Source organism: Camelus ferus, chromosome 18 (genome assembly GCF_009834535.1).
Source record: "Camelus ferus isolate YT-003-E chromosome 18, BCGSAC_Cfer_1.0, whole genome shotgun sequence".
NCBI lineage: Eukaryota > Metazoa > Chordata > Mammalia > Artiodactyla > Camelidae > Camelus > Camelus ferus.
The window spans coordinates 3,642,952-3,670,762 of record NC_045713.1 but is presented as its reverse complement, the minus strand read 5'-3'; the positions used below and the strand labels follow the sequence as shown (position 1 = coordinate 3,670,762).

General features: G+C 48.7%; 1 long non-coding RNA gene across 1 annotated transcript; it reads right to left on the bottom strand.

Moving 5' to 3' along the window:
* Positions 1–1,247: 1,247 nt before the first annotated feature.
* Positions 1,248–12,042, bottom strand: LOC116657443. The gene is made up of 3 exons (XR_004312514.1): positions 12,008–12,042; positions 3,937–3,939; positions 1,248–1,298 (listed from the first exon to the last, which is right to left on the bottom strand). It is a non-coding gene; the product is annotated as an uncharacterized LOC116657443 (long non-coding RNA).
* Positions 12,043–27,811: the final 15,769 nt, after the last annotated feature.

Below are 27,811 nucleotides of genomic sequence, written 5' to 3'. Positions count from 1 at the left end.
CTAACCACAAGGCTTCTGTTGCATTTGTTGAATGGGCCTAGTGATGAGTGAATGAGCTGGCGCCTGTGAAGAGAAGGTCTTAGTTTAGTGTCATCCCGCGGCGAGGGCTCGGTGGATGCTGGCTATGATGATTAGCTCTTACTTCTCTACTAATTTACTAATTTCCCATCTTGTTCCAAAAATATCTGCGACAGCTTAGAAAACGAAAACAACATATAAATAAAAAATTAAAGAGAAGCATGAATCAGGATAAAGGGAAAATAAAAGTAGAAGAGAAAGACAGGCCAGAAGGGAGACTGTAGCATGCAGGGATACAAGCTACAAAGTCAGATCGTTTTACTGAGGCGGGCGCCGAGGGGCGGACACTGATAATTGCCCTTAAGTGTCCTAGTGGCCAAAGCAAGAAAGAAATATCAGCAGGTGTGTGTGGCTGGTGATTGAGAGGACTTCAGTGCATTTGTAAGGACACTTAGCAGAAGCAGGGTGAACGTTTGTCCCCTGAACTCTTGGTTTCAGAATCTTTCCACTAGTCTTTGTGACCTCCCAGTAGGTCAGCTTCTTTCCTTCAGCTGCAGAGGAGAAGCTGGGTCCTTCTCAGGGCAAGGTATTGGGCCAGCAGTGGTGGCGGGGGGAGGCCCAGCCCCAGGGGACAAAGGAAGCAGGCTGGGGTGTCCCCAGACAGTTCCAGCTTGATGATTTGTCACTCTAAGATTTAGCCAAACCCAGTGTCTGCTGGTTTTACCTCTCAGGATTTGATTTGTTCTCGAATATTGCTCTTCAGTCCTGAACCTGGCCACCTTTGGAGTGATTCCTCAGTTGGGCTAGTTCAAGGAGAGAGGTTTAAAGATCTCCTCCTCATCCACCTGCAGGGAAGGCACCATCACTGGGGGTTGCCCCTGGCCCTTTAGTTTTTTCTTTTTTTTTAATATTTTTTTTATTGAGTTATAGTCATTTTACAATGTTGTGTCAAATTCCAGTGTAGAGCACAATTTTTCAGTTATATGTGAACATACATACATTCATTGTCACATTCTCTTTCGCTGTGAGCCACCACAAGATCCTGTATATATTTCCCTGTGCTACACAGTACAATCTTGTTTATCTATTCTACATTTTGAGATCCCAGTCTGTCCCTTCCCACCCCTCTGTCCCCCTGGTAACCACAAGGCTATATTCTATGTCTATGAGTCTGTTTCTGTTTTGTATTTATTTATTTATTTATTTTAGATTTCGCATATGAGCAATCTCATATGGTATTTTTCTTTCTCTTTCTGGCTTACTTCACTTAGAATGACATTCTCCAGGAAAACATCCATGTTGCTGCAAATGGCGTTATGTTGTTAGTTTTTATGGCTGAATAGTATTCCATTGTATGAATATACCGCATCTTCTTTATCCAGTCATCTGTCGATGGACATTTAGGCTGTTTCCATGTCTTGGCTATTATAAATAGTGCTGCTATTTACATTGGGGTGCAGGTGTCATTTTGAAGTAGGGTTCCTTCTGGATATATGCCCAGGGGCGGGATTCCTGGGTCATATGGTAAGTCTGTGCCTAGTCTTTTGAGGAATCTCCACACTGTTTTCCACAGTGGCTGCACCAAACTGCATTCCCACCAGCAGTGAAGGAGGGTTCCCTTTTCTCCACAGCCTCTCCAGCATTTGTCATTTGTGGACTTTTAAATGATGGCCATTCTGACTGGTGTGAGGTGATACCTCATTATAGTTTTGATTTGCATTTCTCTGATAATTAGTGATACTGAGCATTTTTTCATGTGCTTGGACCTTTAGTTTTCATTTAATTTTGAACATCATTGATATCCTCATCCTCCCCATCCACATTAGCAACATCATAACCTTCACTGTCACCATCACCACCACCATTGCCACCACCACAGCCATCATCATCATCATCATCATCACCATCACCAGTATCACTGTCATCATCATCATCTCTAACTTTACTGAGAACCTTATTATAGGCAGTTTACTGACATGATTCAACCATTCACCAGGTAGTTTCTGGGTGCCTACTATGGGCTCAGCACTGTTTGAAGTGTTAGGAATATAGCGTTGGACCAGGTGGTCCAAGGACCTGCACTGTGGAGATTACTGTTTAGTGGGGAAACAGGCAACGAAGGCAGAAAAGAAATGTATAATACATTATCAAGTGAGAATTAGTACTAGGAAGAAAAAGGAAGCGAGAGGATGGGGTACAGAGTGATGGACGATTGATATGCTACTTTAGACAAGGTGTTCCCAGCATTAAATGAAGGTGGAGCAGGTGCAAAGGCCCTGAGGTAGGAACATGCTTGGTCTATTTAAGGAACAGTAATTGAGTAGGCTAGTGGTGTCTGGAGTGCAATGATGTATCTACGAGGTAGTGCTAATTCTCATTTATAGATGAAGGAACAGAGAGGTGAAATAACTTGCCCATAGTAAGGGCCAGAGCCAGAATCCAAACACAGAAAAATAAAAGGAGGGGTGATGGTTTAGGACTGACAAAAGGAGAAAGGTGGTGAAATAAGCAGTGGTAGAACAGACAGAGAAAGATGGAGGGGTGGGGAGAGACAGAGAAAGGGCTGGGAGAGGAAGAGGAGGTGGAAAGGGGAGGTGGAAAGGGTATATAGAAAAGGAGAGGCTGGAAAGGGGATGGAGAATTCTAGCCAGATGTGATGCTTAATTTTATGCACACTTGACTTGGCTAAGGGATGCCCAGATAACGGGTAAAACATTACTTCTGGGTGTGTCTGTGAGGATGTTTCTGGAAGAGACTGGCATTTGAATCGGTAGACTGAGTAAAGAAGATTGCCCTCACCAATACGGGCATCACCCAATCTATGGAGGGCCCAAATAGAACAAAAAGGTGGAGGAAGGGTGAATTTACTCTTTGCTTGAGCCGGGACATCCGTCTTCTCCTGCCCTTGGGCATTGGTACTCCTGGTTCTCAGGCCTTTGGGTTTGGACTGGAACGACACCACCAGCTTTCCTGAACCTCCAGCTCGAAGATGGCAGATTGTGGGACTTCTCAGCCTCATAGCTGCATAAACCAATCCCTCATAATAAATCTCTTTCTATACATCTATGTATATCCTATTAATTCTCCTTCTCTGAAGAAGCCTGACAATTACACCAGGGATCTAGCTGGCTCCCACTGTCAAGGGCAGAAACCTGGCCAGGTGCCTTTAAATGGCTCTGTGATTCTAAGATGCCTTGTTACCATGTGGGGAGAGTGCTCAGCACTCTCGCTGCATAGGGAGGTGGATTTTCCCCATAGTAAGCATCAGCTGAATACTCTGATCTGGTTCCAAGAAATTTCTATGGATCATGCTATCCCTGGATAGTGGTTTCAGTTTTTCACTGACCCAGCATGTGTGCCTTTGGCCAAGTCACTTCTCTTTGGACCTCGGCTGTCATATCTGGAACAGGAACTGATTAGACTGGATGACCCTTGAGGTCCCTCTGGGCTCAACACCAGGAATCAGAGTTGACATTGGTGCCAGTATAGGATGGGTAGGAGATGGCAGGAGGACCTCCCTGTGCCCTGGGGCTGGCTCTGCATGGAATGGGCTGGGTCTGCAGAGGAGCCCTGATCTGACCCACATTTTGGGGGCTCCTATGGATGCTCTGGTCTCCCAGGGGGTAGGGAACAAGCATCTCTCTGAAATGGGATCTTTTGGGGTTCAGTTGAGGAATACCCATGGGAGCGCCAGTGAAGGGCTGAACTCAGACAGTCATGCTTTTTTTTTTTTTTTAAAAAACAGCTTTATTGAGACACAATTTTATACCATCTGGAATTAAATTCACCCATTTAAACTGTACCATTCAAGGGCACTTGGTATATTCCAAGATTTGTCCAACCATCACCACGATCCATTTTAGAACGTTTCCACCACCCCCAAAAGAAACCCCACACCCCTCATCTGTCACCCTCCACCCCCTCACTCTCCTAGTCCTAGGCAACCACTGAACTACTTTCTGTCTCTGTGGATTTGCCTCTTCTGGACATTTCGTATCAGTGCAATCACACAAAACGTGGCCTTTTGTGTCTGCCATCTGTCACTTAGCCTTTACGTTCAAGGTTCACCCTTATTTAGAATGTATCAGAACTTCATTCCTGTTTACAGCTGAGTCATATTCCGCTGTGTGTTTATGTCACATTTCATTCATCCGTCCATCAGCCGACAGACGGGGGTTGTTGCACCTGCTGGCTGTTGTCGTGCTTATTTGCATTGACCCCGGGTGTTCTGCCAGAGCCCTTGGCTCCCCCACTCCCTTTTCCAGGTCTCACAGAGCATGCCCTCCACATTTACGAACCATCTTCTCACATGGCCTTGGCTGACAAGGCTTTGTGAAAAGCCTGCTTCCAGAAGAGTCCTCTGTTTATGCCCCAAGGATACTTAATTCCACAACCAAAAGGATGACTTTTTATTTTCTGGGCCTCTTGTTTGTCTGCGCTGTGACTTCCCCTCCACCTTGTGACTCCCTGACCAGAACAGGCCATGTGGCTTCATCTACTCTAATTGCCGGACCCAGGAATGGGATCACCAGGCTTGGCTTTGACCTTCCTGGAAAAACTCTGGAAGAGCAGGAAGACAGCAAGGTTGTAGGAACAGTGAAACCTGGAAGATGGGCTATCATAACCTCTCTCTTGTCCCTGCTGCTCTCTGTGTTTCAGCTTTGTTCTCTCTTCCAGCAGAGAATAATCTCTCTAAATTTCCCCATAGGTTGAACTTCTGGATTTTCACATTTACATCCTCTTGTACCGGAGAGGCACTGGCCCTCCTATAGGTCCCAGGTTAGGAAGAATCCCCAGGCAGGTCACCAAGGAGTAGGCCAGTCTCCCTGCAGCGCGAGGCTGCGTGAGGTCACTGGAATGCAAAGCATCGGGTGATGGGTGGGGTGCATGAAGGAGGGGGTGCTGGGTGGGAAGGGCTTTTGAGATTGTATCTGTCACGTTGCTGGGGTAATAAACATCCCCAGACTCTCAGGTTACATGAGAGCTGCTGGTCAGCTGGGGCTCTGCTGGGCTCTGCTGGGCTGGGCTCTGTAGGACCCGGCTCTCCAAGTCTTCCCACTCCAGGCCCTGGCTGAAGTAGCAGCCACGGCTGGGGTTGTGCTGAATTCGAGGGGGATGAATTAGTGCTGCAGACTAGGGGGCTTAAATAACAGAAATTTACTTTCTCACAGTTCTGGAGGCTGGAAGTCTGAGATCAAGGTGTCGGCAGGGTTGATTTCTTCTCCTTGGCTTGTAGATGGTCACCTTCGCCCTGTGTCCTCACATGGTCCTCCCTCTGTGCATCTGTATCCAGGTTCCTCTTCTTATAAGAGCACGAGTCATATCAGATTAGGGCCTACCCTAATGAACTCATTTTAACGTACTTAGTTCTTTAAAGACCCTATCTTCAAATACAGTCACAATCTGAGTTGCTCGGGGTTAAGACTTCAACATAAGAACCCCGGGGAGATACAATTCAGGGACACCAGCACCTCTTCAAGCTCCGACTTGGCACTTTCTACTGTCAGAGCCAGTCCCATGCCAGGCTCCCAGGCAGAGGGGCCGGAGTGGGTACCCACTCCAGGGAAGGAGCCAGAGGTTGGGAGCAGAGCCCAATCGTGTACTCACATTCAGATTTCAAAGGCAGAGTCTTGGAATCTTTGCATATTTTGTCCCCCATTCTTAGAAAACACTTGTCTTCCATTTTTCCTCCATCTGCCTCAAATCCCACATTTCCTTGGAAGTTTTCCAAGACGGCTACTGCCCGCAGTCCTCTTGTCCTGGACATCCCAGGGGCATGTGGCTTATCTTGCCTCTTTCACGTGTGGGTCTCTTCTTTCAGATGAGGCCGTATGCTCCTGGAGGGAGGCTCTCCTTCTCCTTCTCTGCCCCTCACAGAGCAGCCTGGGTGCACGTGGCCAGCTGTTGGCCCCTGGCACCTGTTTCTCACCAGCGTCTCTCACCCCCCACATCCCCGTCTGTGCCCTGCTATCTCACAGAGGATGAAGACTCCGCAAACCTGTCCCCAGGCCAAGAGGAGGCAGGATGGGAAATCAGAAGGTGGGAGGAAGGGAGGAGCTGTTGTTCTTCTCTGTCTGCTTCTAGAAGCATCTCTGGAAGTGGCTGTGTTCCATCAGCAGGGCCAGCTTAGGTCTCTGTGGCCTCAGCCCTGGCCGGTGCTCCCTTTCCTTCCCAGGCTCCAGGACTGGTCCAGCATCCTCTACCTTGGCAGTCCAGCCTGTCCCCCTGCAACCCCAACCATAGCATAGCGCTCAGTGCTATCCCGGCTCTGCTGACACCACTGAATGTCAGAGAAAAGAGGAGTATGGGGGCATTTGCAGTGCAGATGATAAAGAAGATAATGATAGCTAATCATTATTGACAGCATTCTATGTGGCAAGCACTTGGTAAGTCTCAACTAATTGAATCCTCACACCACTCCCTTGAGAAATGTACCACTATCCCCTCCTTGCAGTTGGGGGTACCAAGGCACAGAGAGGGTCAGTAACTTGCCCAACAGCACACAGCCAGTATGTGTTGGAGTCAGGATTGGAACCCAGAGGAGTGCAGGACATCTTTTCAAGATAGAAAACCTATGCAGTGGACCCATCTCTGCCTTCACATACCAGTCTCGCGAGAGGGTCATTGAACACCCACATTTAGAAAATGAGACCTTCTCTCCTGGGAGCTTTGCACCCAAGCTCAGGACTAACTTTCCCCATAAAAGGAGAAATAGTGATGGTGATACTTCCAGCTCTTCTAGCCCATGGGTGAGGGATGAAGCAGGGTTGAGAGAGCATGTGGGCCTGATGTCAGAGGGCTGGTTTAAGTCCTGGTTATCAGCTGTGACTCTGAGCATGTCCCTTCACTTCCTGGAGGTCTTGTTTCCTCATCTGTAAAGTGGGGAGATTGTGAGATTTTAATGGAACATGGCATCTTCCGGCCTGATCCTGGCACAGAGGTGGTATTCGGTGTAGGCAGGAGCCTCCCTCCATGAGCAGGACCTGGTGCTGGGGCAGCTAGGGCCTCTGTCCACCCTTGGGAGGGGTACTCCCAGCACTCATCCAAATGGACCCTTGCATCATCTGAGAGTTCTGACCCCAGGCCCAAACTTGGGAACAGCCCTGGGGGAGGGGTCTGTGGCCTCCCAGGGCCTCTCATGATCAGACCCTAGCAGTAGCAGGTGGATTCTGGGGCGGCCATTTGTGGCAAGGCGGCCGGCTCAGAACATGGAGGGATTTCTGGGAGTCTAGTACATTTAAAAGATTCTCGGGTCCCTGAGCCAGCCTCAGGCATAGATGCCTTTGGCCAAGCTATATTCTGCCAGCGTGGAAATTGTGCACGTGGGGCCAGCTAATTAGCCTTCATATCTTCCTATACGCCCCAGGCCTCTTTTACTGTCCCTTTGTTTGCCTGCTCAGACTCCTGAAAGCCAGCTTCCTAGAATGAACATCATACCCTTTACTTCCTTCTCACCCCAGCCCTTTTAAGAAGAACATAAACTCTGAAATTTAGCCTGGAGTACAGGGCCCTGGCGATAGGACCCCACCTACAGTTCAGCTCCGTTCCTCTCTCCTCCCCATACTGATTATTGAGGATAATGCTGAAACAGACGTGGGGGTACAGCTACATCCTGAGATCCTGATTTCAATTTTGGGGGGAATAAGTTCCCAGAAGTGGGATCTCTGGATCGTATGGTAGTTCTGTTTTAGATTCTCTGAGAAACCTCCATAATGTTTCCCATAAGGGTTGCTCCTCCTCTTGCCTCGCCTTCCCCTCCTTCTGTTCCTCGTTAACCGTTACGGCCAACCGGAAGCACTTTCAGGATGGATGGTGTTTCTCGAACACCAGGATCTCCTCTGTGGCATCCCTCCGTGGTCCTGGCCGCGGAAGACATCCAGTGTGCCCCAGTTTCTGTTTGCGGATGCATGTGATTTTGAGGAAACTGGCTTCACTCCAGATCCACGGGCTAGTGCATGACCCGAGCTAAGCCAATCCATGCATTCCATTGTTCACTGTGATGAACTCTGGGTGTCTTGGCATAGGACCTAAGCTGGAAAAATCAGAATAAATCTTAGGACTCCATCTGGGAATGTTGAGACAAAGATACTCTCTCGCTTTGCATGGTGTAGTGTACAGATGTGAGGTCCGGAACCGTTGCAGCCAGTTTGCAAATATGAGGGAAGTCAGTCTGAAGACAAAAAGCCAGCACTCAGAGAAACACAGAATCAAGAGAATCATAGAGAAAGGCACTAGAGCCCTGATTAGCTGTTTTTGAAACCCATCCTATCTTTGGAAACTTTAGATATTGAGTCAGTCAAGTCTCCTTATTGTTTAAGGCCATATGAACCAGGTTTTCTATTCCTGGCAAATGGCAACATCTGAACTGATCTGCTCTTCAAGCAACAGGAATTGCTTCTATGAGAACAAAACAGCAGACCCTTCAGATTTGTTTCACTTTTTGCAGAGTGTAAGTATTTACAAAATCTACCGAGTAAGGAGTGACATTTAGTCCCTTGATGGTATGTGGTGCCATCCCACAAGTGATGCCCACGCCCCGACTTTGAAAATCGCTTATTTTTGAAACATCATCAGGTTTTATAAGAAATTGGTACCTATGGAATCAAAGTCCTGCAAATCGATGCACTTGAAAAAGTTCCACCCATCACGAGAACATCCTTTTCACAGCCTACCTACCAGGCATCAGAGACTTGAGGAGATAGAGTCAGAGGAGATGGTGGTGGCAGGGTGGCAGAATGGGAATCTAGATTAAGAATCAGATTTGCATGGACTCATAGCTCCTTCCCCGCACTTAGCACAGTGCCTGGCTCCCAGTAAATGCATGAGTTTGCTACGGCTGCCATAATAAAACAACACAGACTGGGTGGCTTAAATGACAGAAATTAATTCCCCCCCCCCCCCCCGGGTTCTGGAGGCTGAAAGTCTGAGCTCAAGGCATTGGCAGGGCTGCTCTTGTTGGCTTGCAGACGCCCACCTTCTCACTGTGCCCTCATGGACTGTGTCTCTTCTCTCTGTGCGTGCATCCCTGGTGTCCCTGTGTAGGTCCAAATTTCCTCTTCTCATAAGGACAGCAATCAGACTAGATTAGGGGCCACCCAAGAGCCACATTTTAACTTAACCACTCTTTAAAGACCCTATCTCCGAATGCAGTCACATTCTGAGCTACTGGAGGGTGAGAACTTCAACATACAGCTTTGGTGGTGGACACATTGCAGCCCCTAACAGTAGGGCTCAATAAGTCAGTAATGAATGAATGAATGAGTAAGTCAGAGGCAGATTTAGATGTTCATTTTTGTGTGCCAAGGGACCAAGGGAAGGGGGTGTGGGCATCTCCGTTGCAAACAGGAAGGAAAGGCCGGGAGGATGGCTCGAGATAATTCTCTGTGTGACACTCATTGCTCGTTGGAGCTCTTCCCTGCCGTCTCCTTCTGTTGTATGTGACATCCTGACTGGGAACACACGAAACAGCAGCTGATGCTGTCAGTGGGATAGCTGCCTCTCTGCCACGCTCACGGCGGTACCCGCCAGCGCTGATGACATGCCAGCCTTGGCGGTGACATTGATCCTGCTCCTGCAAGAGCAGGGGCGGGAGCACGGAGCATGGAGATGGCTTCCCTTTCATGAGCAGTGACAGGGCGGAGGCATTTCATACCAGACTAATTCTAGTTTAATCTTTAAGAGCCAGAGAGGAAAAGCAAAATTCTGTAAGAAGCTTTTATGGGGAGCCACAAAGTCATTAACAGGTCCGATGTCAGCAATTATTTATTTTCTTTCTCGGTTCCCTTTCTTAAAAGAAATGGGAAAGGGTTTATTTCTCTCCATGAGAACGATGTTTCCACTGAGATAAGAAATTGAAACAGCAGGCTGACCCTGGTGGGGTCAGCCAGAAAAGACACTTCATATCAGTTCAATAACTCCAGCCAAAGTGCCTCCCTTTCTTTTGGACTGAGAAATGGGTCTCATTTTTGTTGCTCTGAACCCTTTATACAGCATAAGAAGTAATTTGCAAGCATGAGGGAATGAGGCACTTTCCAACAAACCTGGCTGACGATCTAGATGGAGGATCACTCGGAAAGAGGGAAATCACTTCACTCCTCCCCAAGTGTTCCCCAGGAAGAAAAGCCCTGAAGACAGAGAAGGCCTGGATCTGAAAGGAAATGTACTTGAATTTCTGTGCACTAGGCTTGGACTGTAAAAACACTGGTTGATTCTTTCATGCACTGTAAGCTGGGGAAGAATTTTGGATGGTGATGATGGTGGTAGTGGGTTTAGGGCTGTGGATCTCCTAGGGGGCCTGGCGATTGGAGCCAATGGATCTTGCAGGAGAAAATGCCAGAGGTAGAGTGGGACCCAGCTGAAGGGCAGTGGAGACCCAAGAGAGGCCAAACAGGAAATTACTCGTTGGGTAGATAGACCTTGAGGAGGCAAGTCAGACTCTGGAGGTGCTAGTTGGAGGAAGGCATGGGCAGGCCTGCCAAATAGGGTTGTGAGGTCTGTACACTGAACAAAGGCATCAGGCAGAGGGGTGCATGAATTCCAGTATGCATTTTCCTGGCCAAGTCATGCGCCATGACATAGGCCTGCTTCTATGCAGAGGAAAGGGTAGCTTTTTCGTTGAATAAAGATTCCTTCTACCAGCAGGCTACGTGCAGAGAGTGCAGGATCTACCAAGGAGTGCGCTGATCTAATCTGCACGAGGATGTTGTGTAGGTTGGTAGGGTCCTGGCATGTGGGCCAAAGTACCTGAACACTGGGAGACAAAGGTGGAGACAGCCCACATCCCAGGACCCAGAAGATGCTCTGCTCCTCTGGGACAGCCTTGGCATTTCTTTTCTGAGGCAGTATCATGACTGTCTTGAATGACCGTTAAACTAGTTTGGGGTCTCTGGCTTTCTGGTATGTCATGCTGCTCTTCAGGAAGGAAATACTGGTAACTAAAAAATTAAGAAAAATTTAATTGAGGGAAAAACATAAAATTTACCATCTTAATGCTTCTGCCTTGTGACTGTGCTTGGGCACAGCTTTGATGGCAAGAATAGGTCCTTCTCCATGAAAGATTTTTGAAACAAGTGGCCCAGTGGCTCATCCATGGGTTGGAGGTGGCTGTTAGGGGTTCTGTGAAGAGTCATAAAAAGGGGAAAAAACCCCAAAAGTAGGAAGTGTGAAAAATGAATTAACAGAAACCTTGATTAAACGGAGTCAGGAGACCAGAAGGGGGAGCTCTTACACCCCATGAAGATAGCGCCTGACAGGAAAAAAGCCTCCTGCCTGGCAAGACAAGTCACTACTCAGCCAATGAAAAGCCGTGGACACTTGGCTTGCTCTAGCTCTCCTGAGTTCCTTTCCCCATTTCCCCTGCATTTTTGCTAGGAACTTGCACGTGGCTCACCAGAATTGCAATTCTTTGTTGATCCCAAATAAAGCCCCCACCTCCTTTTTTCTGGAGAATTAAATTAGCAGCCCATTTGTTTAAGGTCACATTTTGGTGGCCCATACAGGGGTCCAGACAAGACCCCTGAGCACTCAGGCTGGGGAGCCAAGAGGTGCAGTATCCACTGTTGTCACTCTCTGCTTTCCTCACCGACCCTCGAGTCTGAGGGTCAGTTTTTCTCTTGGACCCAAGCTTCTGCCTTCTCTGCATATTGAAGCTCTCCAGGTTTTATATGGGATCTATTTTTAAAAAGTATCTTTTCTTTTTCATATTCTTTATCATTATAGGTTATGACAAGATATTCCCTGTGCTATACATCAGGGTCTTGTTGTTTATCTACTTTATATATAGTAGTTTGTATCTGCTAATCCCAAACTCCTAATTTATCCCCCCACTTCCCTTTTGGTAACCGTAAGTTTGTTTTCCATGTCTGTGAATCTCCCTCTGTTTTGCAAGTCAGTTCATTTGAGTCATTTCTTTCAGGTTCCTCATACAGGTGATATCACATGATAACCTGTCTTTCTCTTTCCGACTCACTTCACCCAGTGTGATGATCACCAGGTCCATCCATGTTGCTGCAAATGGCATTACTTCATTCTTTTTTGTGGCTGAGTAGCATTTTGGGATCTATTTTAAGTTTTCATCCCTTCTGGGTAAGGCCTCATTCTGAATGCAGGTTTTTGCCTGATTTTGAAATCAGACTGTCCCAGCTGGACCTGGCTAGCCCTTCACCCATTCCTTCAGGAACGGGGGCTGTTTCATTGGAACCATGTTGAGCAGCTTTCAGCCTGATTCTTCGGGGGCCAGACTGTTCCCTTAGACTTGGCTGGTATTAGGCCTTCAGGCTATTTGAGCTGTTTAGGCTGTTTGAAAATTATTCTTTTACTCTGGACAAAAACCTCTGAGAAATGGATTCCAGTTACCTAAATATTTTGAGGGTGCCCCCACTACAGGGACCCTGGCTGATCTTATGTTTGAAAACCACAGTTCTTCCTCAAGTGCATTTCCAACTAAATGGACTGACCCAACCAAAGGCAATTTAGAACATCAGTGACAATTGTGGGGAACTGTAAAAAACCCCAAACTCACTTTTCTTAAAACTGAATTGGACAACCACAGCTCTAAAATTTCCCTATTTTATTGGTGTTTTGAAGCTTCCAAATGTTAACAGGGCCCTGAAATTGCCTCTCTGCAAAATGAGATTTTAAGATTAATAGTGGCAAACAAATGGTTAAAGAAAGAAAAAAAGGCCCCTGAAGCCTCAGGCTCTCCTTCCTCGGCTCCTTTGTCGAAGGCTCTGCCTCTAGTGCCATCTTGTCTTCCTCCCTCAGCCCCTTGAGGTCAGGTCCCCCCTCCAGCGCCATCTTCCTCCTTCCCTTTGACGCCACCTACATCTCCTCTACAGCCCCCCGGTCCTCCATACTAATTCTCTTGCCAAATTTCCCTTTTTCTCTGAAACTCTCCCCACTCCCTTTTCCTCTGAATGTATCAGAACCTGTCCCTTTAAAATAAAGCCGTCTGAAGATCTAGAGGTTAAGCCCTTAATTTCTTATAGACCCTGGACTAACGCTGAATTGTGAGCCACAATCAAAGATTTTCCCAAAGTAACTGAAGATCCTCACATGGAAACCCTGTTGTTCCTAACCCTCATAATGTTGCTAATTTCCATTCCCACCAGCAGTAAATTCTTGACTGTAATTGATTTATGCAGTGTATTCGTTAGTATTCTGGTTGATGAAACCAGCCAATACCTTTTTGCTTTCACTTGGGAAGAAAAACAACTCACCTGGACAATAATGCCTCAGGGTTTTACTGAGAGTCCTTCTTATTTCTCATAAATCCTGAACACTGATCTGGATGATAGAAAGTTCCCTAGAGGTTCTGCTTTGATGCGATATGTGGATGATTTGCTTCTTCGCTCTCCTTTTGAACGCGTCTTTCCTTAGTAAGTGTGGATTTATTTTTATTTGACAGTCCTAACTCGTCTGTAGGCTCCTGTTAGGGGGAAGGGGATGGAGTGGGCATTTTGATCCTTCTACTGATTCCCATGGTGCAAGTAGACATGTACGAGTTGTTGGGGAGGTCTTGAGCCCTGCCTTTGAGCTCAGTCACAGGTGCACGCCATCCTGACCTGGCTGCCCTCAGAGACTAAGCTGGTGGGACTTGGTTTACAACTGGGAAGGAACTCACTGTCTCGTGCAAGAATCAGTCAATGACACTGATAACCATCTAATGGAATAGGAAGCAGGGGTCCACGTGATTCAGGCTCTATGCAGAATCCAGCCCCTTCCACGGTAATGAAAAGGAATTCCCATGTAAGTGTCTCGAAGAACACCAGTGAGGCCCCAATTTATAGAATCTTTAGCCACACTTTTTGAACTGCCATTCCTGCCCCTGTTTCCGTTTTTCAGTTCCAGAACCATCCCCTGCCAGATCCAAGCTGTCTCCTTCTTAGTCCTGGTGTTTGTGTCCCTGCCCCCACCCCAAGTCCCTCTTCCTTCTCATGACTTTTAATTTTATGGATCAATTTAGCTTCTTTTCATTTGGCATTACCCAGTGTCCTGGAATCAGCTGACAGGAGGCTTCTTTCTTTCTTTCTCTTTCTCTTTCCTCCCTCTCTCTCTCTCTCAGGATGAGGGAGAGGCAGTGAAATGGGGAGGTGGAAGAAATCTCACCTGCTAATAAATCTTGCTCCTGTCACATTGTAATCCAGGGCAAGGCGTGAAAAAGGCGGTGCGGGAAGTCCAAACACAATGCTTTGGCTGTCTGAGGGCGAGTGGGGTCATCAGGCTTTCTCACGGGCGCTCCCTCTCTGCTAATCCATCAGCCGGGATGCAGGCTGAGTGCAGAGGCTCAGAGGCACGCACGCTGTGCCCGGGGTCAGCCTCCAGATGCTCTGCCAGATGACTTTGATCCGTGAACAAATTTGTTACAAGCCAGCTCAACCCCTAGCGACTAGTGGGTGAATTAGAGCTTGGAGAGTCATGAACCTAACGACTGTGAAGGGACACAGAGGTTTCTTCCTGCCACCCCAGCCAAGAGCACCTCTAGGGCCTCTTAGCTGCCTGGGTGTGCGGGGTTAATGAGGATTCCCTGGCTGCAGCAGGCTGGCTGGAATGGGGTGAGCTTATTAAAAACCCCTCATGTTTATATTGTATGTCAACTCTACCTCAATGTAAAAAAAAAAAAAAAAAAAAAAGCCAGACGCGAAAGATTGAAAAAACAAAAAGAAAAACAATTCTTTGTGTTGATGTTCTGGCTCCATGGCCAGCTGGTGGCTCTTTCCTGGGATGCAGGTCATGGTGGCAGCTGGCAGTCGTTTTGCTTGATTATCAGAAGGCCCTGGATGTAGACACACATACACACACACACACACACACACACACACACACACACACAAAGGCATTTGTTGATTCAAAAAAAGACTTAGAGGGCACCTGTTCTGTACAGGGTGCTGGGATACAGGGATGAATAATGTCTGGACCTGGGACTTGAAAACTTCATATTCTTCAGGGATCTCAACATAAGTGCAGTGAACCACTTGTGCTCATTGCTCATGTTGCTGTGGGTCGGTATTCTGGGCTGTGAATACACCACTCCTCAGGTACCCAGTCTCCTGCGGATGGACATCGGCTGTTGCCCATTTTTGGTTATGATGAATCCAGCTAGTGCATCACTTTTTGTGAAACATGTGCAGTCATTTTTTTCTGGGCCTACACCTAGGAGTGGGAGTGCTTGGTCACAGGGTAGGAGTATTTTTAGCTGTGGTAGATAATGTTCAACAGTTTTATAAAGTGGCTGAACCAGTTTTCACTCCCACCAGCAGCGTGTGAGATGGGATGCGCGTTTACTGATGCAGAGGGTGTGCTGGGGACTGGGCTGGGGGCTCTGTGAGTTTTGCAGGTTTCTTTCCTCCCATTTTACACATCAGGGGACAGAGGCTAAATTGGATGAAGGGACCTGGCCTGTCTGATGTCCCACAGCAAGCAAACTGCAAAGGAGGAAATCCTTAACCTTACGGTCTGTGCTCTGTGGACCCTCCTATACCACTGGACCATTGGTATCCGTGACCTTCCCCATCCCTCACTGGTAAGCCTGTGCAGGGGGGCGATGGGGGCTGAGATTCACTACTTGCAGTCTTAGAAGCCCGAGGAGTGAGATACATGCTGATGACCCCAATAGCACACAGCGACATCCCCCACACACGGCCCTCCAAAGCCATCTCAGCCTTCACAGCTCCTGATCATAACTGAAGTGAGTCCAAACCTGCCCTCTGGATTGTGACCTGTGGCATATTCTGTTACTTCTGCTCAGTTTCAAACCTGATACCCACTCCTTCTTATTTTTTATTTAAAATATTTTTTTAAAAAATTGATATAAAGTTGACATATAACATTGTATAGATTTAGGTATACAACGTAATGAATCTATATATATATATTCACTTTTGTTACCAAGCCCAAGCTCATATTGCTTGTGGCACTACAGACCAATAAATCAAGAGACAAGTTGTTGGGGCAAAGAATAGTGACTTTATCTGGAAAGCCAGCAGACCAAGAAGTGGTAGACTACTGTCCCAAAGAACCATCTTACCTGAGTTAGAATTTATACTAAAAGGGGAGGGGGTGTGGCTGGTTGTTGCAAACTTCTTGGTGTCAGAATCCTTTGTTCTTGCAGCTGTCCACGTAGGTCAGGTCAGGATATTCCAGCAAACCTCCAACAAGACAAATACTATTCTCAGTTCCACAACTTTTTATCTCTGTATGAATGGAAAAGTGTTATACCTTTGAAGGTCAGTGCCTTGAGAATGGGCTGTCCTGTATGTTTCAGGCTATAGGCAACATTCTTAACTTGTAGCAGAAGCCATAGAGTATCAAGGTTAAAGTAAAAGGAACAGACCCAATATGGAGTCAGATTTGTTCTTCCTTACTATGCCCTGACTTTCTGAATTATGACCTGGGCACCTCCTGATGACTATGGTAGCAGAAGCTAAGTGGCACCTATTACAGGCTGAATTGTGTCCCCTTAAAATTTAAATGTTGAAGCCCTAACCCTCAGGACCTCAGACTATGACTGTATTTGGAGATAGGGTCTTTAAGGAGGTAATTCAGTGCAAATGAGATCATTGCCCAACATGACTGGTGTCCTTATAAGGAGAGGAGATTAGAACGCAGACAAGCACAGAGGGAAGACCATGTGGGGACACAGGGAGAAGACGGCCGCCTACAAGCCAAGGACAGAGGCCTCAGGAGAAACGAACCCTGCTGACACCCTTATCTCAGACTTCCAGTCTCTGGAACTGTGAGCAAATACATTTCTGTTGCTTGACACCCAGTCTGTGGGGCTTTGTTAAGGCAGCCTGAGCCAACTTCTATAGTAGCCCATTGGTATTCCCTGGACACTCCCAGCACTGTCTCTTTGCCTGAAGGCTTTCTCTGGGCAGGTCCAATAGCTCCTAAGTGCTGGAGAATTATTACCCCAGACCTTCTAGCAGCCCTCAGCAGTGGTGGTGGGAATTAGAGAAAAACATGCCCCAGTTTCCTCATCCTTCAGATGGGAAAACTCTGAGATGCAGGTCCTACTCTTTGTCCCGGTGGTCCTACAGGATTCTGCGCAGTTGCCCGCACTACTAACCTGCTTGATAACCCACACTTTATCATCTGCCTTCCCTGTGCCATCTTGCTTCCCCACCTCCTACCAGTTTCCTAGGACCATGTTCCAAATAAGCTATTTGCATTTCAATCCTTGTCTCAGGCTCTGCTTCTGGAGGACCCACACGAAGACAACTGTTCTTCCTAGTTTCCTTCTGATTCCAAGCCCCCAAGATCAGCACCCTTTCCAGCTGGGCTCGAGCCCTGGGGTCTTCTCCCCTGTGTGACCCCGAGTCAGCACTCCCAGCAGCTCTTGGCAGCTAGTGCCATGGCCTCTGTCCAGAGGTTTTGGACCTCACCCAAGATGCTTGTATCCATATCCTCCTTGAGTAAGCAAATATCTTCTCGTACAAGATGGACGGGGCTGAAACTTATTAGGTGATACTGATCAGAGCTGAAGGATATTGTCAATCTGCTTAGGGAAGCACTTCTTTTTGGTAGACCCTGAACTGCACCCAACACCACATAATAATCCTTCCCTAAGATGCTGACCAACTTCCTGTGGGTCTCTTTTTGCACTGTCTTTTCTCCCCTTTATCTTTTTTACGTTATTTCTCTGTGCTTCACATGTAGTCTCTCTTGTTTACTGTCCTGCTGGGCCACCTCTTATTCTCACACACGGGGGCAGTTCAAGAGAGGATGGAGACATCTTCCTCTGAATCACAACTGCAGCTGGGAGGCAGGTGGTGGCTTTCTTCCAAGGGTTTTTATTCCTAGTCTCATAAACTCCTTTACCATGGTGAGGGAGAGGCTATCAAAAGTCTGTTTATCTGCAGAGCTGACAGCCTAGGAGTTATTCTTATTTATAGGATCCTAAGAGTGTCCGTGATATTGGGGAAGAAATAAAATTGCAGCAAACCTGTGAATGCCTGAGCGTTGAGAAATCTGTCTCTTGTAGGTTGGCCCGAGGGCAGCAGAAAGTCAGACAGGCTGGATTCAAACGCCAGCTCTGCGGCTCTCAGCTTCTGTGATCTGGGATCAGAGACCTTTTAAGCCGCAGTTTCTTCATCTCTAGACAAGACCCCCATCAAAGGGCTGCTGGGAGGGTTACAGGTGATGATGTATTGGAGGTACACAGCTGGTATCAGTGTGCCTCCAGCTCACAGATCGTCTTTCCATCCCTGATGCCTGCCGCCCCCTGCACAAGGCCCTTCTCCCTGCTCTGTGCTCTGCTTGGTCTGTGAGGCCCAGCTCTTGTTCCATTGTTGGAGTTGAGTCTGGGGGATTGAAGTTTTCTTTTCCTGAGACCTTGACTTTGAATATGTGAAGACCTCACTGGTACTTTGCCTACCTCTTTGGAAGTAATTGGGAGATGATGCCAGGCCAGGGAAGAGAGGGGTTGTCGAGAATGAGTTTGGCTGGGTTGGCGGCCTCGCCCTTGGTGGCCCGGCTTTAACAAGGACCCTGTGGCAGAGCCTGGCTCCCTGGGAGACCAGGCAAACCCTGTCAGAGCTGTCCCTGTTAATCATCAGCAGTCATCTCTTCTGTCTGAAAGTGGACAAGGTCACTGAGAATCTTTTTTATTTCCAGACTTGAGTGCTAGACTGAGACCGTCCCCAAAGGGGCAGGTGAGGAGGGGTCCTGGCTGCAAAGAGAGACCTGGGTCACCCCCACCTCCCATGTCCCTCTTCATATGAGGCTCTATGCACAGGTTTTATGAAAATATGACTATAGTGTGAGTCAGGACATCCCGTGTGCAAGCCTTTGCTGACTCCAGCAATAAAGAATTCGGGCCTTATTTATAGGGCAGGCTCCAGGATCTGACAGGAGGAATTGAGCTTGCTGCCAGGGTGCGAAATGAGATTTCCCAGCAAGATGTTCAGTGGGCCACAGGGGCCTCCGGGGACCGGGGAGGAGACAGACAAGGTGAATCACACAGAATGATCTGGGCGGTAGGTAGCCTGTGGTGGCTGGGCCTCCCTCCTCCAAGATGGGGAAGGCAGTAGAGCCTCCCTGGGTCCCTGGGCCTTAGCGCCTCCCATCAGAGCCAGAGCAGAGGTGAACATTCTCAGATTTCCTACAGATCAGTGTAACCAAGCACATTCTCAATTATTCAGAAATTTTCTTCAGGGGACAGCTTAGCCTCGGGCACCTGGGCATCCCTTTCCTCTCCCTTTCTGCTTCTCTCCACCCCGCCTTTCTTCCCCCGCCCCCATCTCCCTCTGCCTTTTCTTGTCTTCTCTTTTCCAATGTTCTCCCCGATCCCCCAAACCCCCATGGTAGTTATCAGGGCTGTTCTCGAACATTTCGGCTCTCTCCTCTGGGCGTCTTGGTAGGCCTGCATTTCCCCTCCCAGGAGAAGTGAGGTCTGGCTGTGTGACTTGTTCTGGCCAGTGAAGTGAACACGTGCCGATTACTTTTGGGCAGAAGCTTCAAGAGCCAGTGCCTTGCTGCCTGTTCCTCTTTCCCTACCGCAATGGCCCAGGGATATTTGAGATGCTGGCTGCCCCAGCAGCTGGGGCCTGGAGTGAGCATGACCCAGAGCAAAGCCTCCAGCTGACCCATGCTGGACACGCAGTGAGAAAGAGGAGAAACGTTTGCTGTTTCATGCCACGGAGACTTCGAGGTTGTTTGTCACCGCAGTGTCACCTGACTAATACGCTCTTCGTGCCAGAACCTTGGGAATGACTTGTTCTGCAAAGAGATGTACGTGCCCACACTCTCCTTTCTGTACAGGGCTCACCCAGGTCCTTTCAATAATCACAAAGTGTGATTCTGGGGGTGCCAAAGGAAGCGGACCAACAAGACATTGGCCTGCGAGAGATGGAGACGGAGGGGGGTTCTTTGAGCTGCCAGCCTTAATGAGAAAGCTGCCAGCTGTGCCTGGCTGGGCCCCTGGCTGCCGGAGTTCCCGTCATCACGACGGTCCAGGGAGAAGTTGACTTCCCGAAATGAAAGAGTTTTTCTCATTCTCTGGGGATAGTTGAGCCTGACCCTTCACGCCAGGCCACTCCCATCTGGGACTTCTGCAGCCCTCCCTGCAGCTGCAGGCTGGCTCGCTTTTGCGCTGTTTCCTTGCCAACTGGGGCTTTGAAGAAGCAATTCTTTTTCTGGTGCTGGTGAATATATTTCTAGCCCAAAGTTTCATTTTTTGCCTTTTCGTTTTGCTGCCTTGATGGGCTAGCACGTCAGGATTTGAAGCTTGATTAAGCTCCTCCCCGACAACTGACCTTTTCTTCCTGGAGATGGTGTTTTAGGGTGTGTGACTGGCATCTCTGAAGGACAGGGTCTGGGAAGAGGTGTTGATGAAACCCTTTGAGCCCAGGCGCCTCTGTCATCCCTCACTCCCCAGTGCAGGTGCCCAGCCAGAGGGTGGGGGGTGGGAGCTGCATCTGTCCCAAGCAGTGCCTTTTTCTGATTTGCACAAAGGCACCCTCTGGGCCAGCTGTGGTCCTGCCCTTGTCACCGTCATGCTTTCTGCTGCCCTTTGAGCCCACCTGGAATTGTCTGGTCAGGCCTGGGGACCCCGATGGGCTGCAGTGGAGGGGAGTGCCCTCCTCTCTTCCAGAGCAGACAGGAGGGGAGCATGAAACCAGGCAGCAACTGGTAAGTTGACCAGGGCCAAGAGCATGACTGGGGAATCGTGCAGCAAATGTGGCCTCTGTGTGTGTGTGTGTGTGTGTGTGTGTGTGTGTGTGTGTGTATGTGTGTGTGTTTGTTTTAATGGGTGAGAGCATTACTGGTCACTGTGGTATGGAAAGAAAAACAAGCAGCAAGGCGCTGGCTCTTGGCCTCCAGGACTGCAAGATAATAATACGTTTTTGTTGTTTTAAGCCCCTAAGTTAGTGGTTATTTGTTACAGCAGTGACAGGCAGGTAATAACAGTGGGTCAGCCGGATTTGTCTCCTTGACCAGTTGCTGAGAGATGCCTGGAGCAGCTGAGGTGGGGCCGGAGAGGTCAGGATTGGGAGAACACAGTGTGATCAGAGCCGGCCTGGGATGGGAGGTCTGCTGGGGCACCGCGAGGACTTGGGCCTGGCTAAGCTGACGTTCATGTGGAGAGCAAGATGGGATAAGTTGGGAGAAGTCAGTTGGGGGTAGAAAGGCCTGAGACCCTGGGTAAGGGACCTGGGCTGAACCTGAGGTGTCACCAGGATTGCTTCATGGAGAAGGGATATAATGAGGACGTGTTTCCAGAAAGGAAAGCAAGAGAGGGAAAGGGATGCAGAGCGCGAGGCCATCCTAAGACAGCTGGGAAGAAGGCTGAAAACTTGCAGGGGAGCAGAATGCTCCGAATCCCACCTCCAGGCAGGTGTGTTCAAATCCAAGTCTCACCACTTACTGCTGTGTGACCTCGTGCAAGTTTCTTAATGTCTCTGAGCTTCAAATTCCCCAGGCTGTGAAAAGGAAGATGATAGCAATTGCTCAGCAAGGTTCTCTTGGGGACAAAATGGAAGACAAAAATGAGGCATCTGGCACGTCATGCTCTTCCATACGACAAAAATGGATCTTGCCTTCTGAGACGGCGGGCTTCCTCCACACGCTGCAGGTGGTGGTTTGTGGGACAGCCACTCCGGGGTGGTCCCTTTCTGCGGCCATTGCTCGGGACACGTCTGCATATCTTAAGATCAAATGGTCCTTCAGACCGCTAAAGTGCAGTTTGATAGATTGCCAGCCCAAAAGGTTTCTGTTCATAGGATGAGTAATAGTTCTGTTCCCAGAGAATGATTTTCAAGGGAGGCCACTGTATCTGCTGTTGCATGTTAAAAAGCAAGATTCCCTGTCATAAAAATAGTTATGACTTGCTTAGTACCTGCCGAGTGACAGGCACCATGTCAAGTACTTTCCTCGTATCCTCTCCAATCCTTATGACAGTTTACAAGGAAGGTATTTGTGGCTTTATTTTATAGACGAAGAATGAGGCTTGGTGATCTAAAGTCCAAGGACACTGAGCAATGAGTGGCTGACATCACTGAACTGCTTTTTCTCTCCTTTGTCTTCCAACCTCACCTCTTTAAAATAATTTTTTTTTGGCATTAAAAACCCGTTGTTTAATATGGTTCAACTTCTTGCTCTTTAAACAATAGCTATTGGTGAGCATTTTTGTTTGGAAGGAAGGAAACATTTTCCACAACATTGTCTTTAGAGGAAAAACAATTCTTAAGATTTTAAACTACTTCCATATATTGCTGGTTCTCGATATTATTTTCCAGATTTCCCATGAAGGGTCAGGGCAGCTCAGAAAAGGAAGAGAGGCCACTCCATGTTTCCTGTTGAGTGTGTGATAGACTAGCTATCGGGGACTTTGTAGTAATTTTCTTGGCAGTTTTGGATTCCCATTCATGTCTCTGATTTGGGAAAAGTTGAATCCACTTAAGGATGGAAATATGATGCCCTAATTCTTGAATCTGCATTTTGAAATGAGTTGCTCTGTATTTCTTAGCTCATCTTTGTTACCGTGAAGAGCTAGATTGTAGCAGTTGACCCTTGAACAATGTGGGGGTAGGGGTGCTAACCCTCTGTGCAGCACAAAATCCACATATTTCTTCACTGCTGGCCCTCCATATCTGCAGTTCCACATCCCCAGAGTCAACCAACTGTGGGAGGTGTAGTCTTGTGGTATGTATTTGGAAAAAAAAATCCATGTATAAGTGGACTCACGCTATTCAAACTTGTTTTTTTCAAAGGTCCACAGTAAGTAATCACAGCTTGGAGTTTTAGTGCATTCATGATTTAAAAATATGCTATGGTATTTATTATTTTTCTTACCTCCCAGGATCCCCATCTAAGGTCTGAAAGCTCCTTTGGCCTATGTTTGTTTCATTGTATCGTGCCGTGTATTGTCAATTTTATTTCCAATTTTTAAACTTTTGGTACAAATACACAAACATGAAATTGATCATCACCGTTTGAGAGTGCACGGTTCAGTGACATTAAATATATTCACAACATGTTACTGTCACTACCTTCCACCTTCAGAACTCCCAAGGGCACCTCTTAACCACACCTTCTCCGTTAGCATTTAAACGTGGCCTCCTCCTACCTGTGCCTCCAGGCACAGCTCAGGACCCTCCTCTCTGAGGGGAGCTCTTGGATGACCACGTCCACCCATAGGAATTTCTTTCTTCTCTGGATTCCCTCAGCCTCATGCTTGAGACCAGTTTATCCTTATTCTTGGTACCCGTCCCGGGGCATCCCCTTCCCTCACATGGTGCACTCCCTGGGCAGGGTCCTATGTTCCAGTGTTCCCAGCTGCATCATCAAAATGCTAATGGTGCCCAGATCTAATCTCCAGGACAGGTTGCTCCTCAGCGTTCCCGGCCCCGCTATCCGCCATCTCCTAGACTTTGGCTCCTCCTCTCCTCCACTGCAGATCCCACTGGAATCAGTCTCATCACAACTGAATTCACTTCCTGCTTCTTCCAACCAGCTTCTCTTCTTGCCATTTCAGTGTATTCTTCGTCCTTCTGTCTCCCAACATCTGATGGGGGATGGCCAACAGCACCTGGGCTCCAGACTGACTCTCTTTTCCCCTGGTACTGCCCAGGTGCCATATGCATTTCTTGGTGTCATGAGAATTTAAGTAAAATGCTGTCACCTCCAGGGTAGATCAGGCTCACCATCCCTGCACAGCCCCCGGTAACCAGGCCTGTGCTGGACTGGGCCAGCTGTGGCTTTAGCCATGGCTCCAACTCCCTTTCAACACCCCCAGCCTGTCTCATGCTGCAGAAGCAGATGCTGAGATGGAATTTGGGGTGCAAGATGTTCATTAGGGTACATACCTATGGAAGGAAGGGGAAAGGCAGCTCTGGGCAGAGGAAGAAGTTGAATGGCAATGGAAGCCTGACAAAGCCTCGGACACACGAGTGGGGGCTCTGGGAAAAGCATCGCCCTTTGGAGGTGTCCCCTGTTGGAACCAAATGTCTGGGCCTTTATGTCTCCGCCTCACTTAATCACTCTGTGGGATATGACCTTGGTTCTCAGAAGAACCTGAAGGGCTGGACAGCTGAAGGCTGCCAACTGACCACACGCCCCTCAGCTGAGCAGCAAGGGCTCCCTGGAAGTAGAACCTGGATGGTGCTCTCTCCTCTCACAATCCCCTCCAACCAGCTGCTGCTAGGCAGCCGCTCTCTCCAACCACCTCTCTTATGGAAGGCGAGTTTGTTTAAGTATCAGCATGTTAATGGCTGTGAAGTGGTTTGCTCGGTTGGATATGAAAGCGCCTTACTCAATTTGTATTAGCGCTCTTAACCTCTGCTGAAGATTTCCTCTTGGACTGCAGATCACGAGAGCGGAGTTTCATGGCCCTGGCACAAGGGAAACGATTTCTCTCCATTTAAAGGCAGCGATGATGCTTTACGAGGGTGCCCTTCACTTGCTACGATATTAAAATGATCATAAATCAAAGTCCAGCACTGTGGATGAGCAGCAGCTTCACCAGCATTTAGACAACTCCTTGTAGATCTCCTGCCGAATTGCCCTTGGTCCTTCCTCCGTTTGTACTCAGGTGCCCTCACAGAATTCGGAATGTGACAGAGAGGCTGGGAGATGCGGGCGGGAGAAGGAAGGCCTGCGATTTTAGTTTACCTGGTCCAGGTGGAGCCTATAACAGGTGCAACAGACAGGAGGGGCTGGATGGCGGGATGCACGACTCTAACAGGTGGGGAGGCATGGGACTTGCACATTCACATCCTGTCTTAGCATTGCTCTTCTCAGACCGGGTATTCAGGGAGTCTGGGAATGTTGTATAACTTCAAGAATAGAAATCCCAACAGAGAAATCAATCCTCTTGTTCTGGGACCAAGAGCCGGAGAGGGGATGGAGACACTTTGCGAACAGTTGTTTCCATTTGTAACCTGGAATAGAACAGCCACTCAGAGACAGCACAGCCAGCAGTATCAGTCAGCTCAGCTGCCGTAACAAAATGCCTCAGACCTGGCAGCTGAAACGACTGACAGTTCTGGATGCTAGAATTCTGACGTCCACGTTTCCACAGAGTTGGTTTTTCTGATCTTCTTGGTTTGCAGATGGCCGTCTTCTCCGTGTCCCCACAGGGTCTTCCTTATGTATGTGTCTGTGTTCAGATTTCCTCTTCTTATAAGGACAACAGTCATACTGGGTTAGGGCCCACCCTAATGACCTCATTTTAACTTAATTCCCTCTGCAAAGACCCTGTCTCCAAATCCGCTCATACTCTGGGCTACTGGGGGTCAGCACTAGTCAGCCTATCACAGCCAGGTTGGAAAAGAGGACACAAGAGGGAGTCACAGAGACCCTGACAGTTTCACGAAAGCTCTACTTCTTGTCCCGGCAGAGTGTGGACCAGGATCTGATATCACACCTGGTGGCTCTGGGACCCCGGTCTTCCTGGTGCAAACTGTGGAGGGCAGAAGCCTCCATGGGGACTCAGCTTCTTCCTAACTGGCCTCGTTTCAACTAGTGGAGCAGCTGGTATGGCTGAGGCTGGATCCGCACAGGCTCACGAGGGGTCCTTGATGGCAGGCCCTGTGCCGGGGCAGGCTTCAGGGGGATGAGCCAGTCTTCCTGGGGCCTATCAGCTGGCATGGGTGGGAGCAACCATCAAAGCAAGAGACCAAGTGAAGGCTCTCGTGTGTGATGCTGTCAGTGTGAGGTCTCAGAGGAAGGAGAGGGCAGTGGGACAGAAGTTCCTGGGAGGAGGACTTGGCTTTGGCAGTGAGAGGGTCATAGAAGGTGAGGAGAGGGTGTTCCTGGGGGGCCATGTGAGCAGAGGCATGGACATCGTGTAAATGGACATGATCCCTTCCAGCTGTCACCCTGTCTCCCCTTCCATTCTCATAAAATCTGGAAAGCACTGTCTGTACTTCCCCTCCCTAGCTCATCTCCCACCCACAACTTAACCCACCACACTCTGGCTTCTTTTTGTGTTGTTCCACTGAAAGCAGCTTCATTGGGTTCTCCAAGTCTACTTCTTCGTCCTTATAAGGTTTCTTGGGGCCATTTGATCCCACTGGCCATTCTGTTATTGAGACTCTGACGTGGACCCTGAGTTAGAGTTCAGGCGAGATGTAAATGGAGCACTCTGTGTAGACCCTGAGGGTGGAGGGAAGCAAGTGTTCCTCTGGCCTCGTGAGGACTCCAGAGGGTGGGGCGGGTAATGGGGAGATTTGCATGTGGGCGATGGTCGAGGGTGACAAAGACATGAAGACACGAACAGTGGGGTCCACTGGCCATAAACTGCAGAAAGGCTCCCTGGTGCCTCTGTGTCCTTGCCACCCAGCTGGAGGCACTGGTCATCTTCTGAGTGGTTGGTGGACTCCATCTGGGATCTGCAGATAAACTTGGTGAGAAGTGGTTATGGGGCGAAGATAGTTAAGTCTGAGAGTTGCCAACCGGTGGTGGAAATAGCAGGGGGCTGCAATAAGCCAGAGCAGCGCAATAATTGCGAGGTGCTGTTGGCACCTGCATTTTAGAAATGAGAAACGGTGATGGTAGAGTAGGCGTCTAAAGCCAGTTTTGCTGGATTCTGTCACTCATGTTCTTCCCGATCCGTCATCCAGCCTCCCCGGGGACCGTGTGTTCAACAGTGGTACCACTTGGTGGTTGCTGCTCCTGCAGCAGCCCTCCCGCTGTATGGCAGCTATGTGATTCTCTGGCTCTGTCCCCGACTACCAGGTGCATCCCTCTAGAATAGGACTGAGATTCCCAGTGGTACGTGTAGCCTGACACAGGGCCTGTGTGGGGGAAGTGCTGGGTAAGTGTTTGCGGAAGAACAGAAGAGAACAAGGAATGGCTGGAAGAAGCTGTGCCAGCTGGAAACTGGAGACGTTTGGCAGTGATCAGAAGAGGAGGGCAGGAAATGCTGCCTGGGGCGTTCCCGCTCCAAGTCATTTCTCCCGCACTTTCCGCAGCTCCTTTGAAGCCTAGCCAGCCCTCTCCTACTGCATGCGGCCGTCCCATCCGGAAGGTTTATTGCTTGCAGAGCTGTGTGTAGATCTGAGCAGGAGCTGATTCAGTGCAAATGTCTCTGCCGCCAGACATCCACAGCCAGCTGCCCACGGACACCAGCAGATGTTTCTGTTTTCCATGCCAGTGGGAGCTCTGTGTGCTTTTCCTCTGTGCACGTCTGCAGCAGTGAGAGAAATAATGAAAGCCGGGGCGAAAGGGCCAGGAGGAAGTTGTGTAATCAAAACCCATGGCTTCAGTCAGCGCTCTCAGGAGTGAGAGGGAGAAGAGCAGCAGGGATTTAGTCCAAGAATGCCAGCTGGAGAGCTTTTACAAGCCGCCTTGGCCAAGTGGGCTTGGAAGAGCCCCTTGGTGAGTCCACAGGGTGATTCATTGTCTAGTCAGAGGATCTCATAGCAGTGAGGGGCCTAGAGGTCATCTTAATAGAACATTGTCACGTTGTAGGTGGAAAACTGAGATCTAGGAAGGAGGAAGAAGTGATTTAAGTAGGATTGATTATCATCTGTGAGAATTAGAAAAATGCAGAAAAGGGTACCCCCTGCGGGCAGGCACAGCCCCAAGCCAGGGAGCAGGACTTGGTATGCAGAATGCAAGCTGCCTCTCAGCCCCTCCTTGCCCACGGGGACAGGTGGCTTTGTGCAGTAAACAACCCGCACAACTCCACATAGCGACTTGACCTTGAGGTCACTCAGTCACCTAATGATGCAGATAAGATCAGAGCCCACTGCTTTGCTGCCTACTGCCCTGTGGAGTCAAGATGGAAAAGAGACCTCTGCAGATACTGTTTATGTGCGTTTGTGGGTCTGGGTTCAACTAAGCTAGGAGC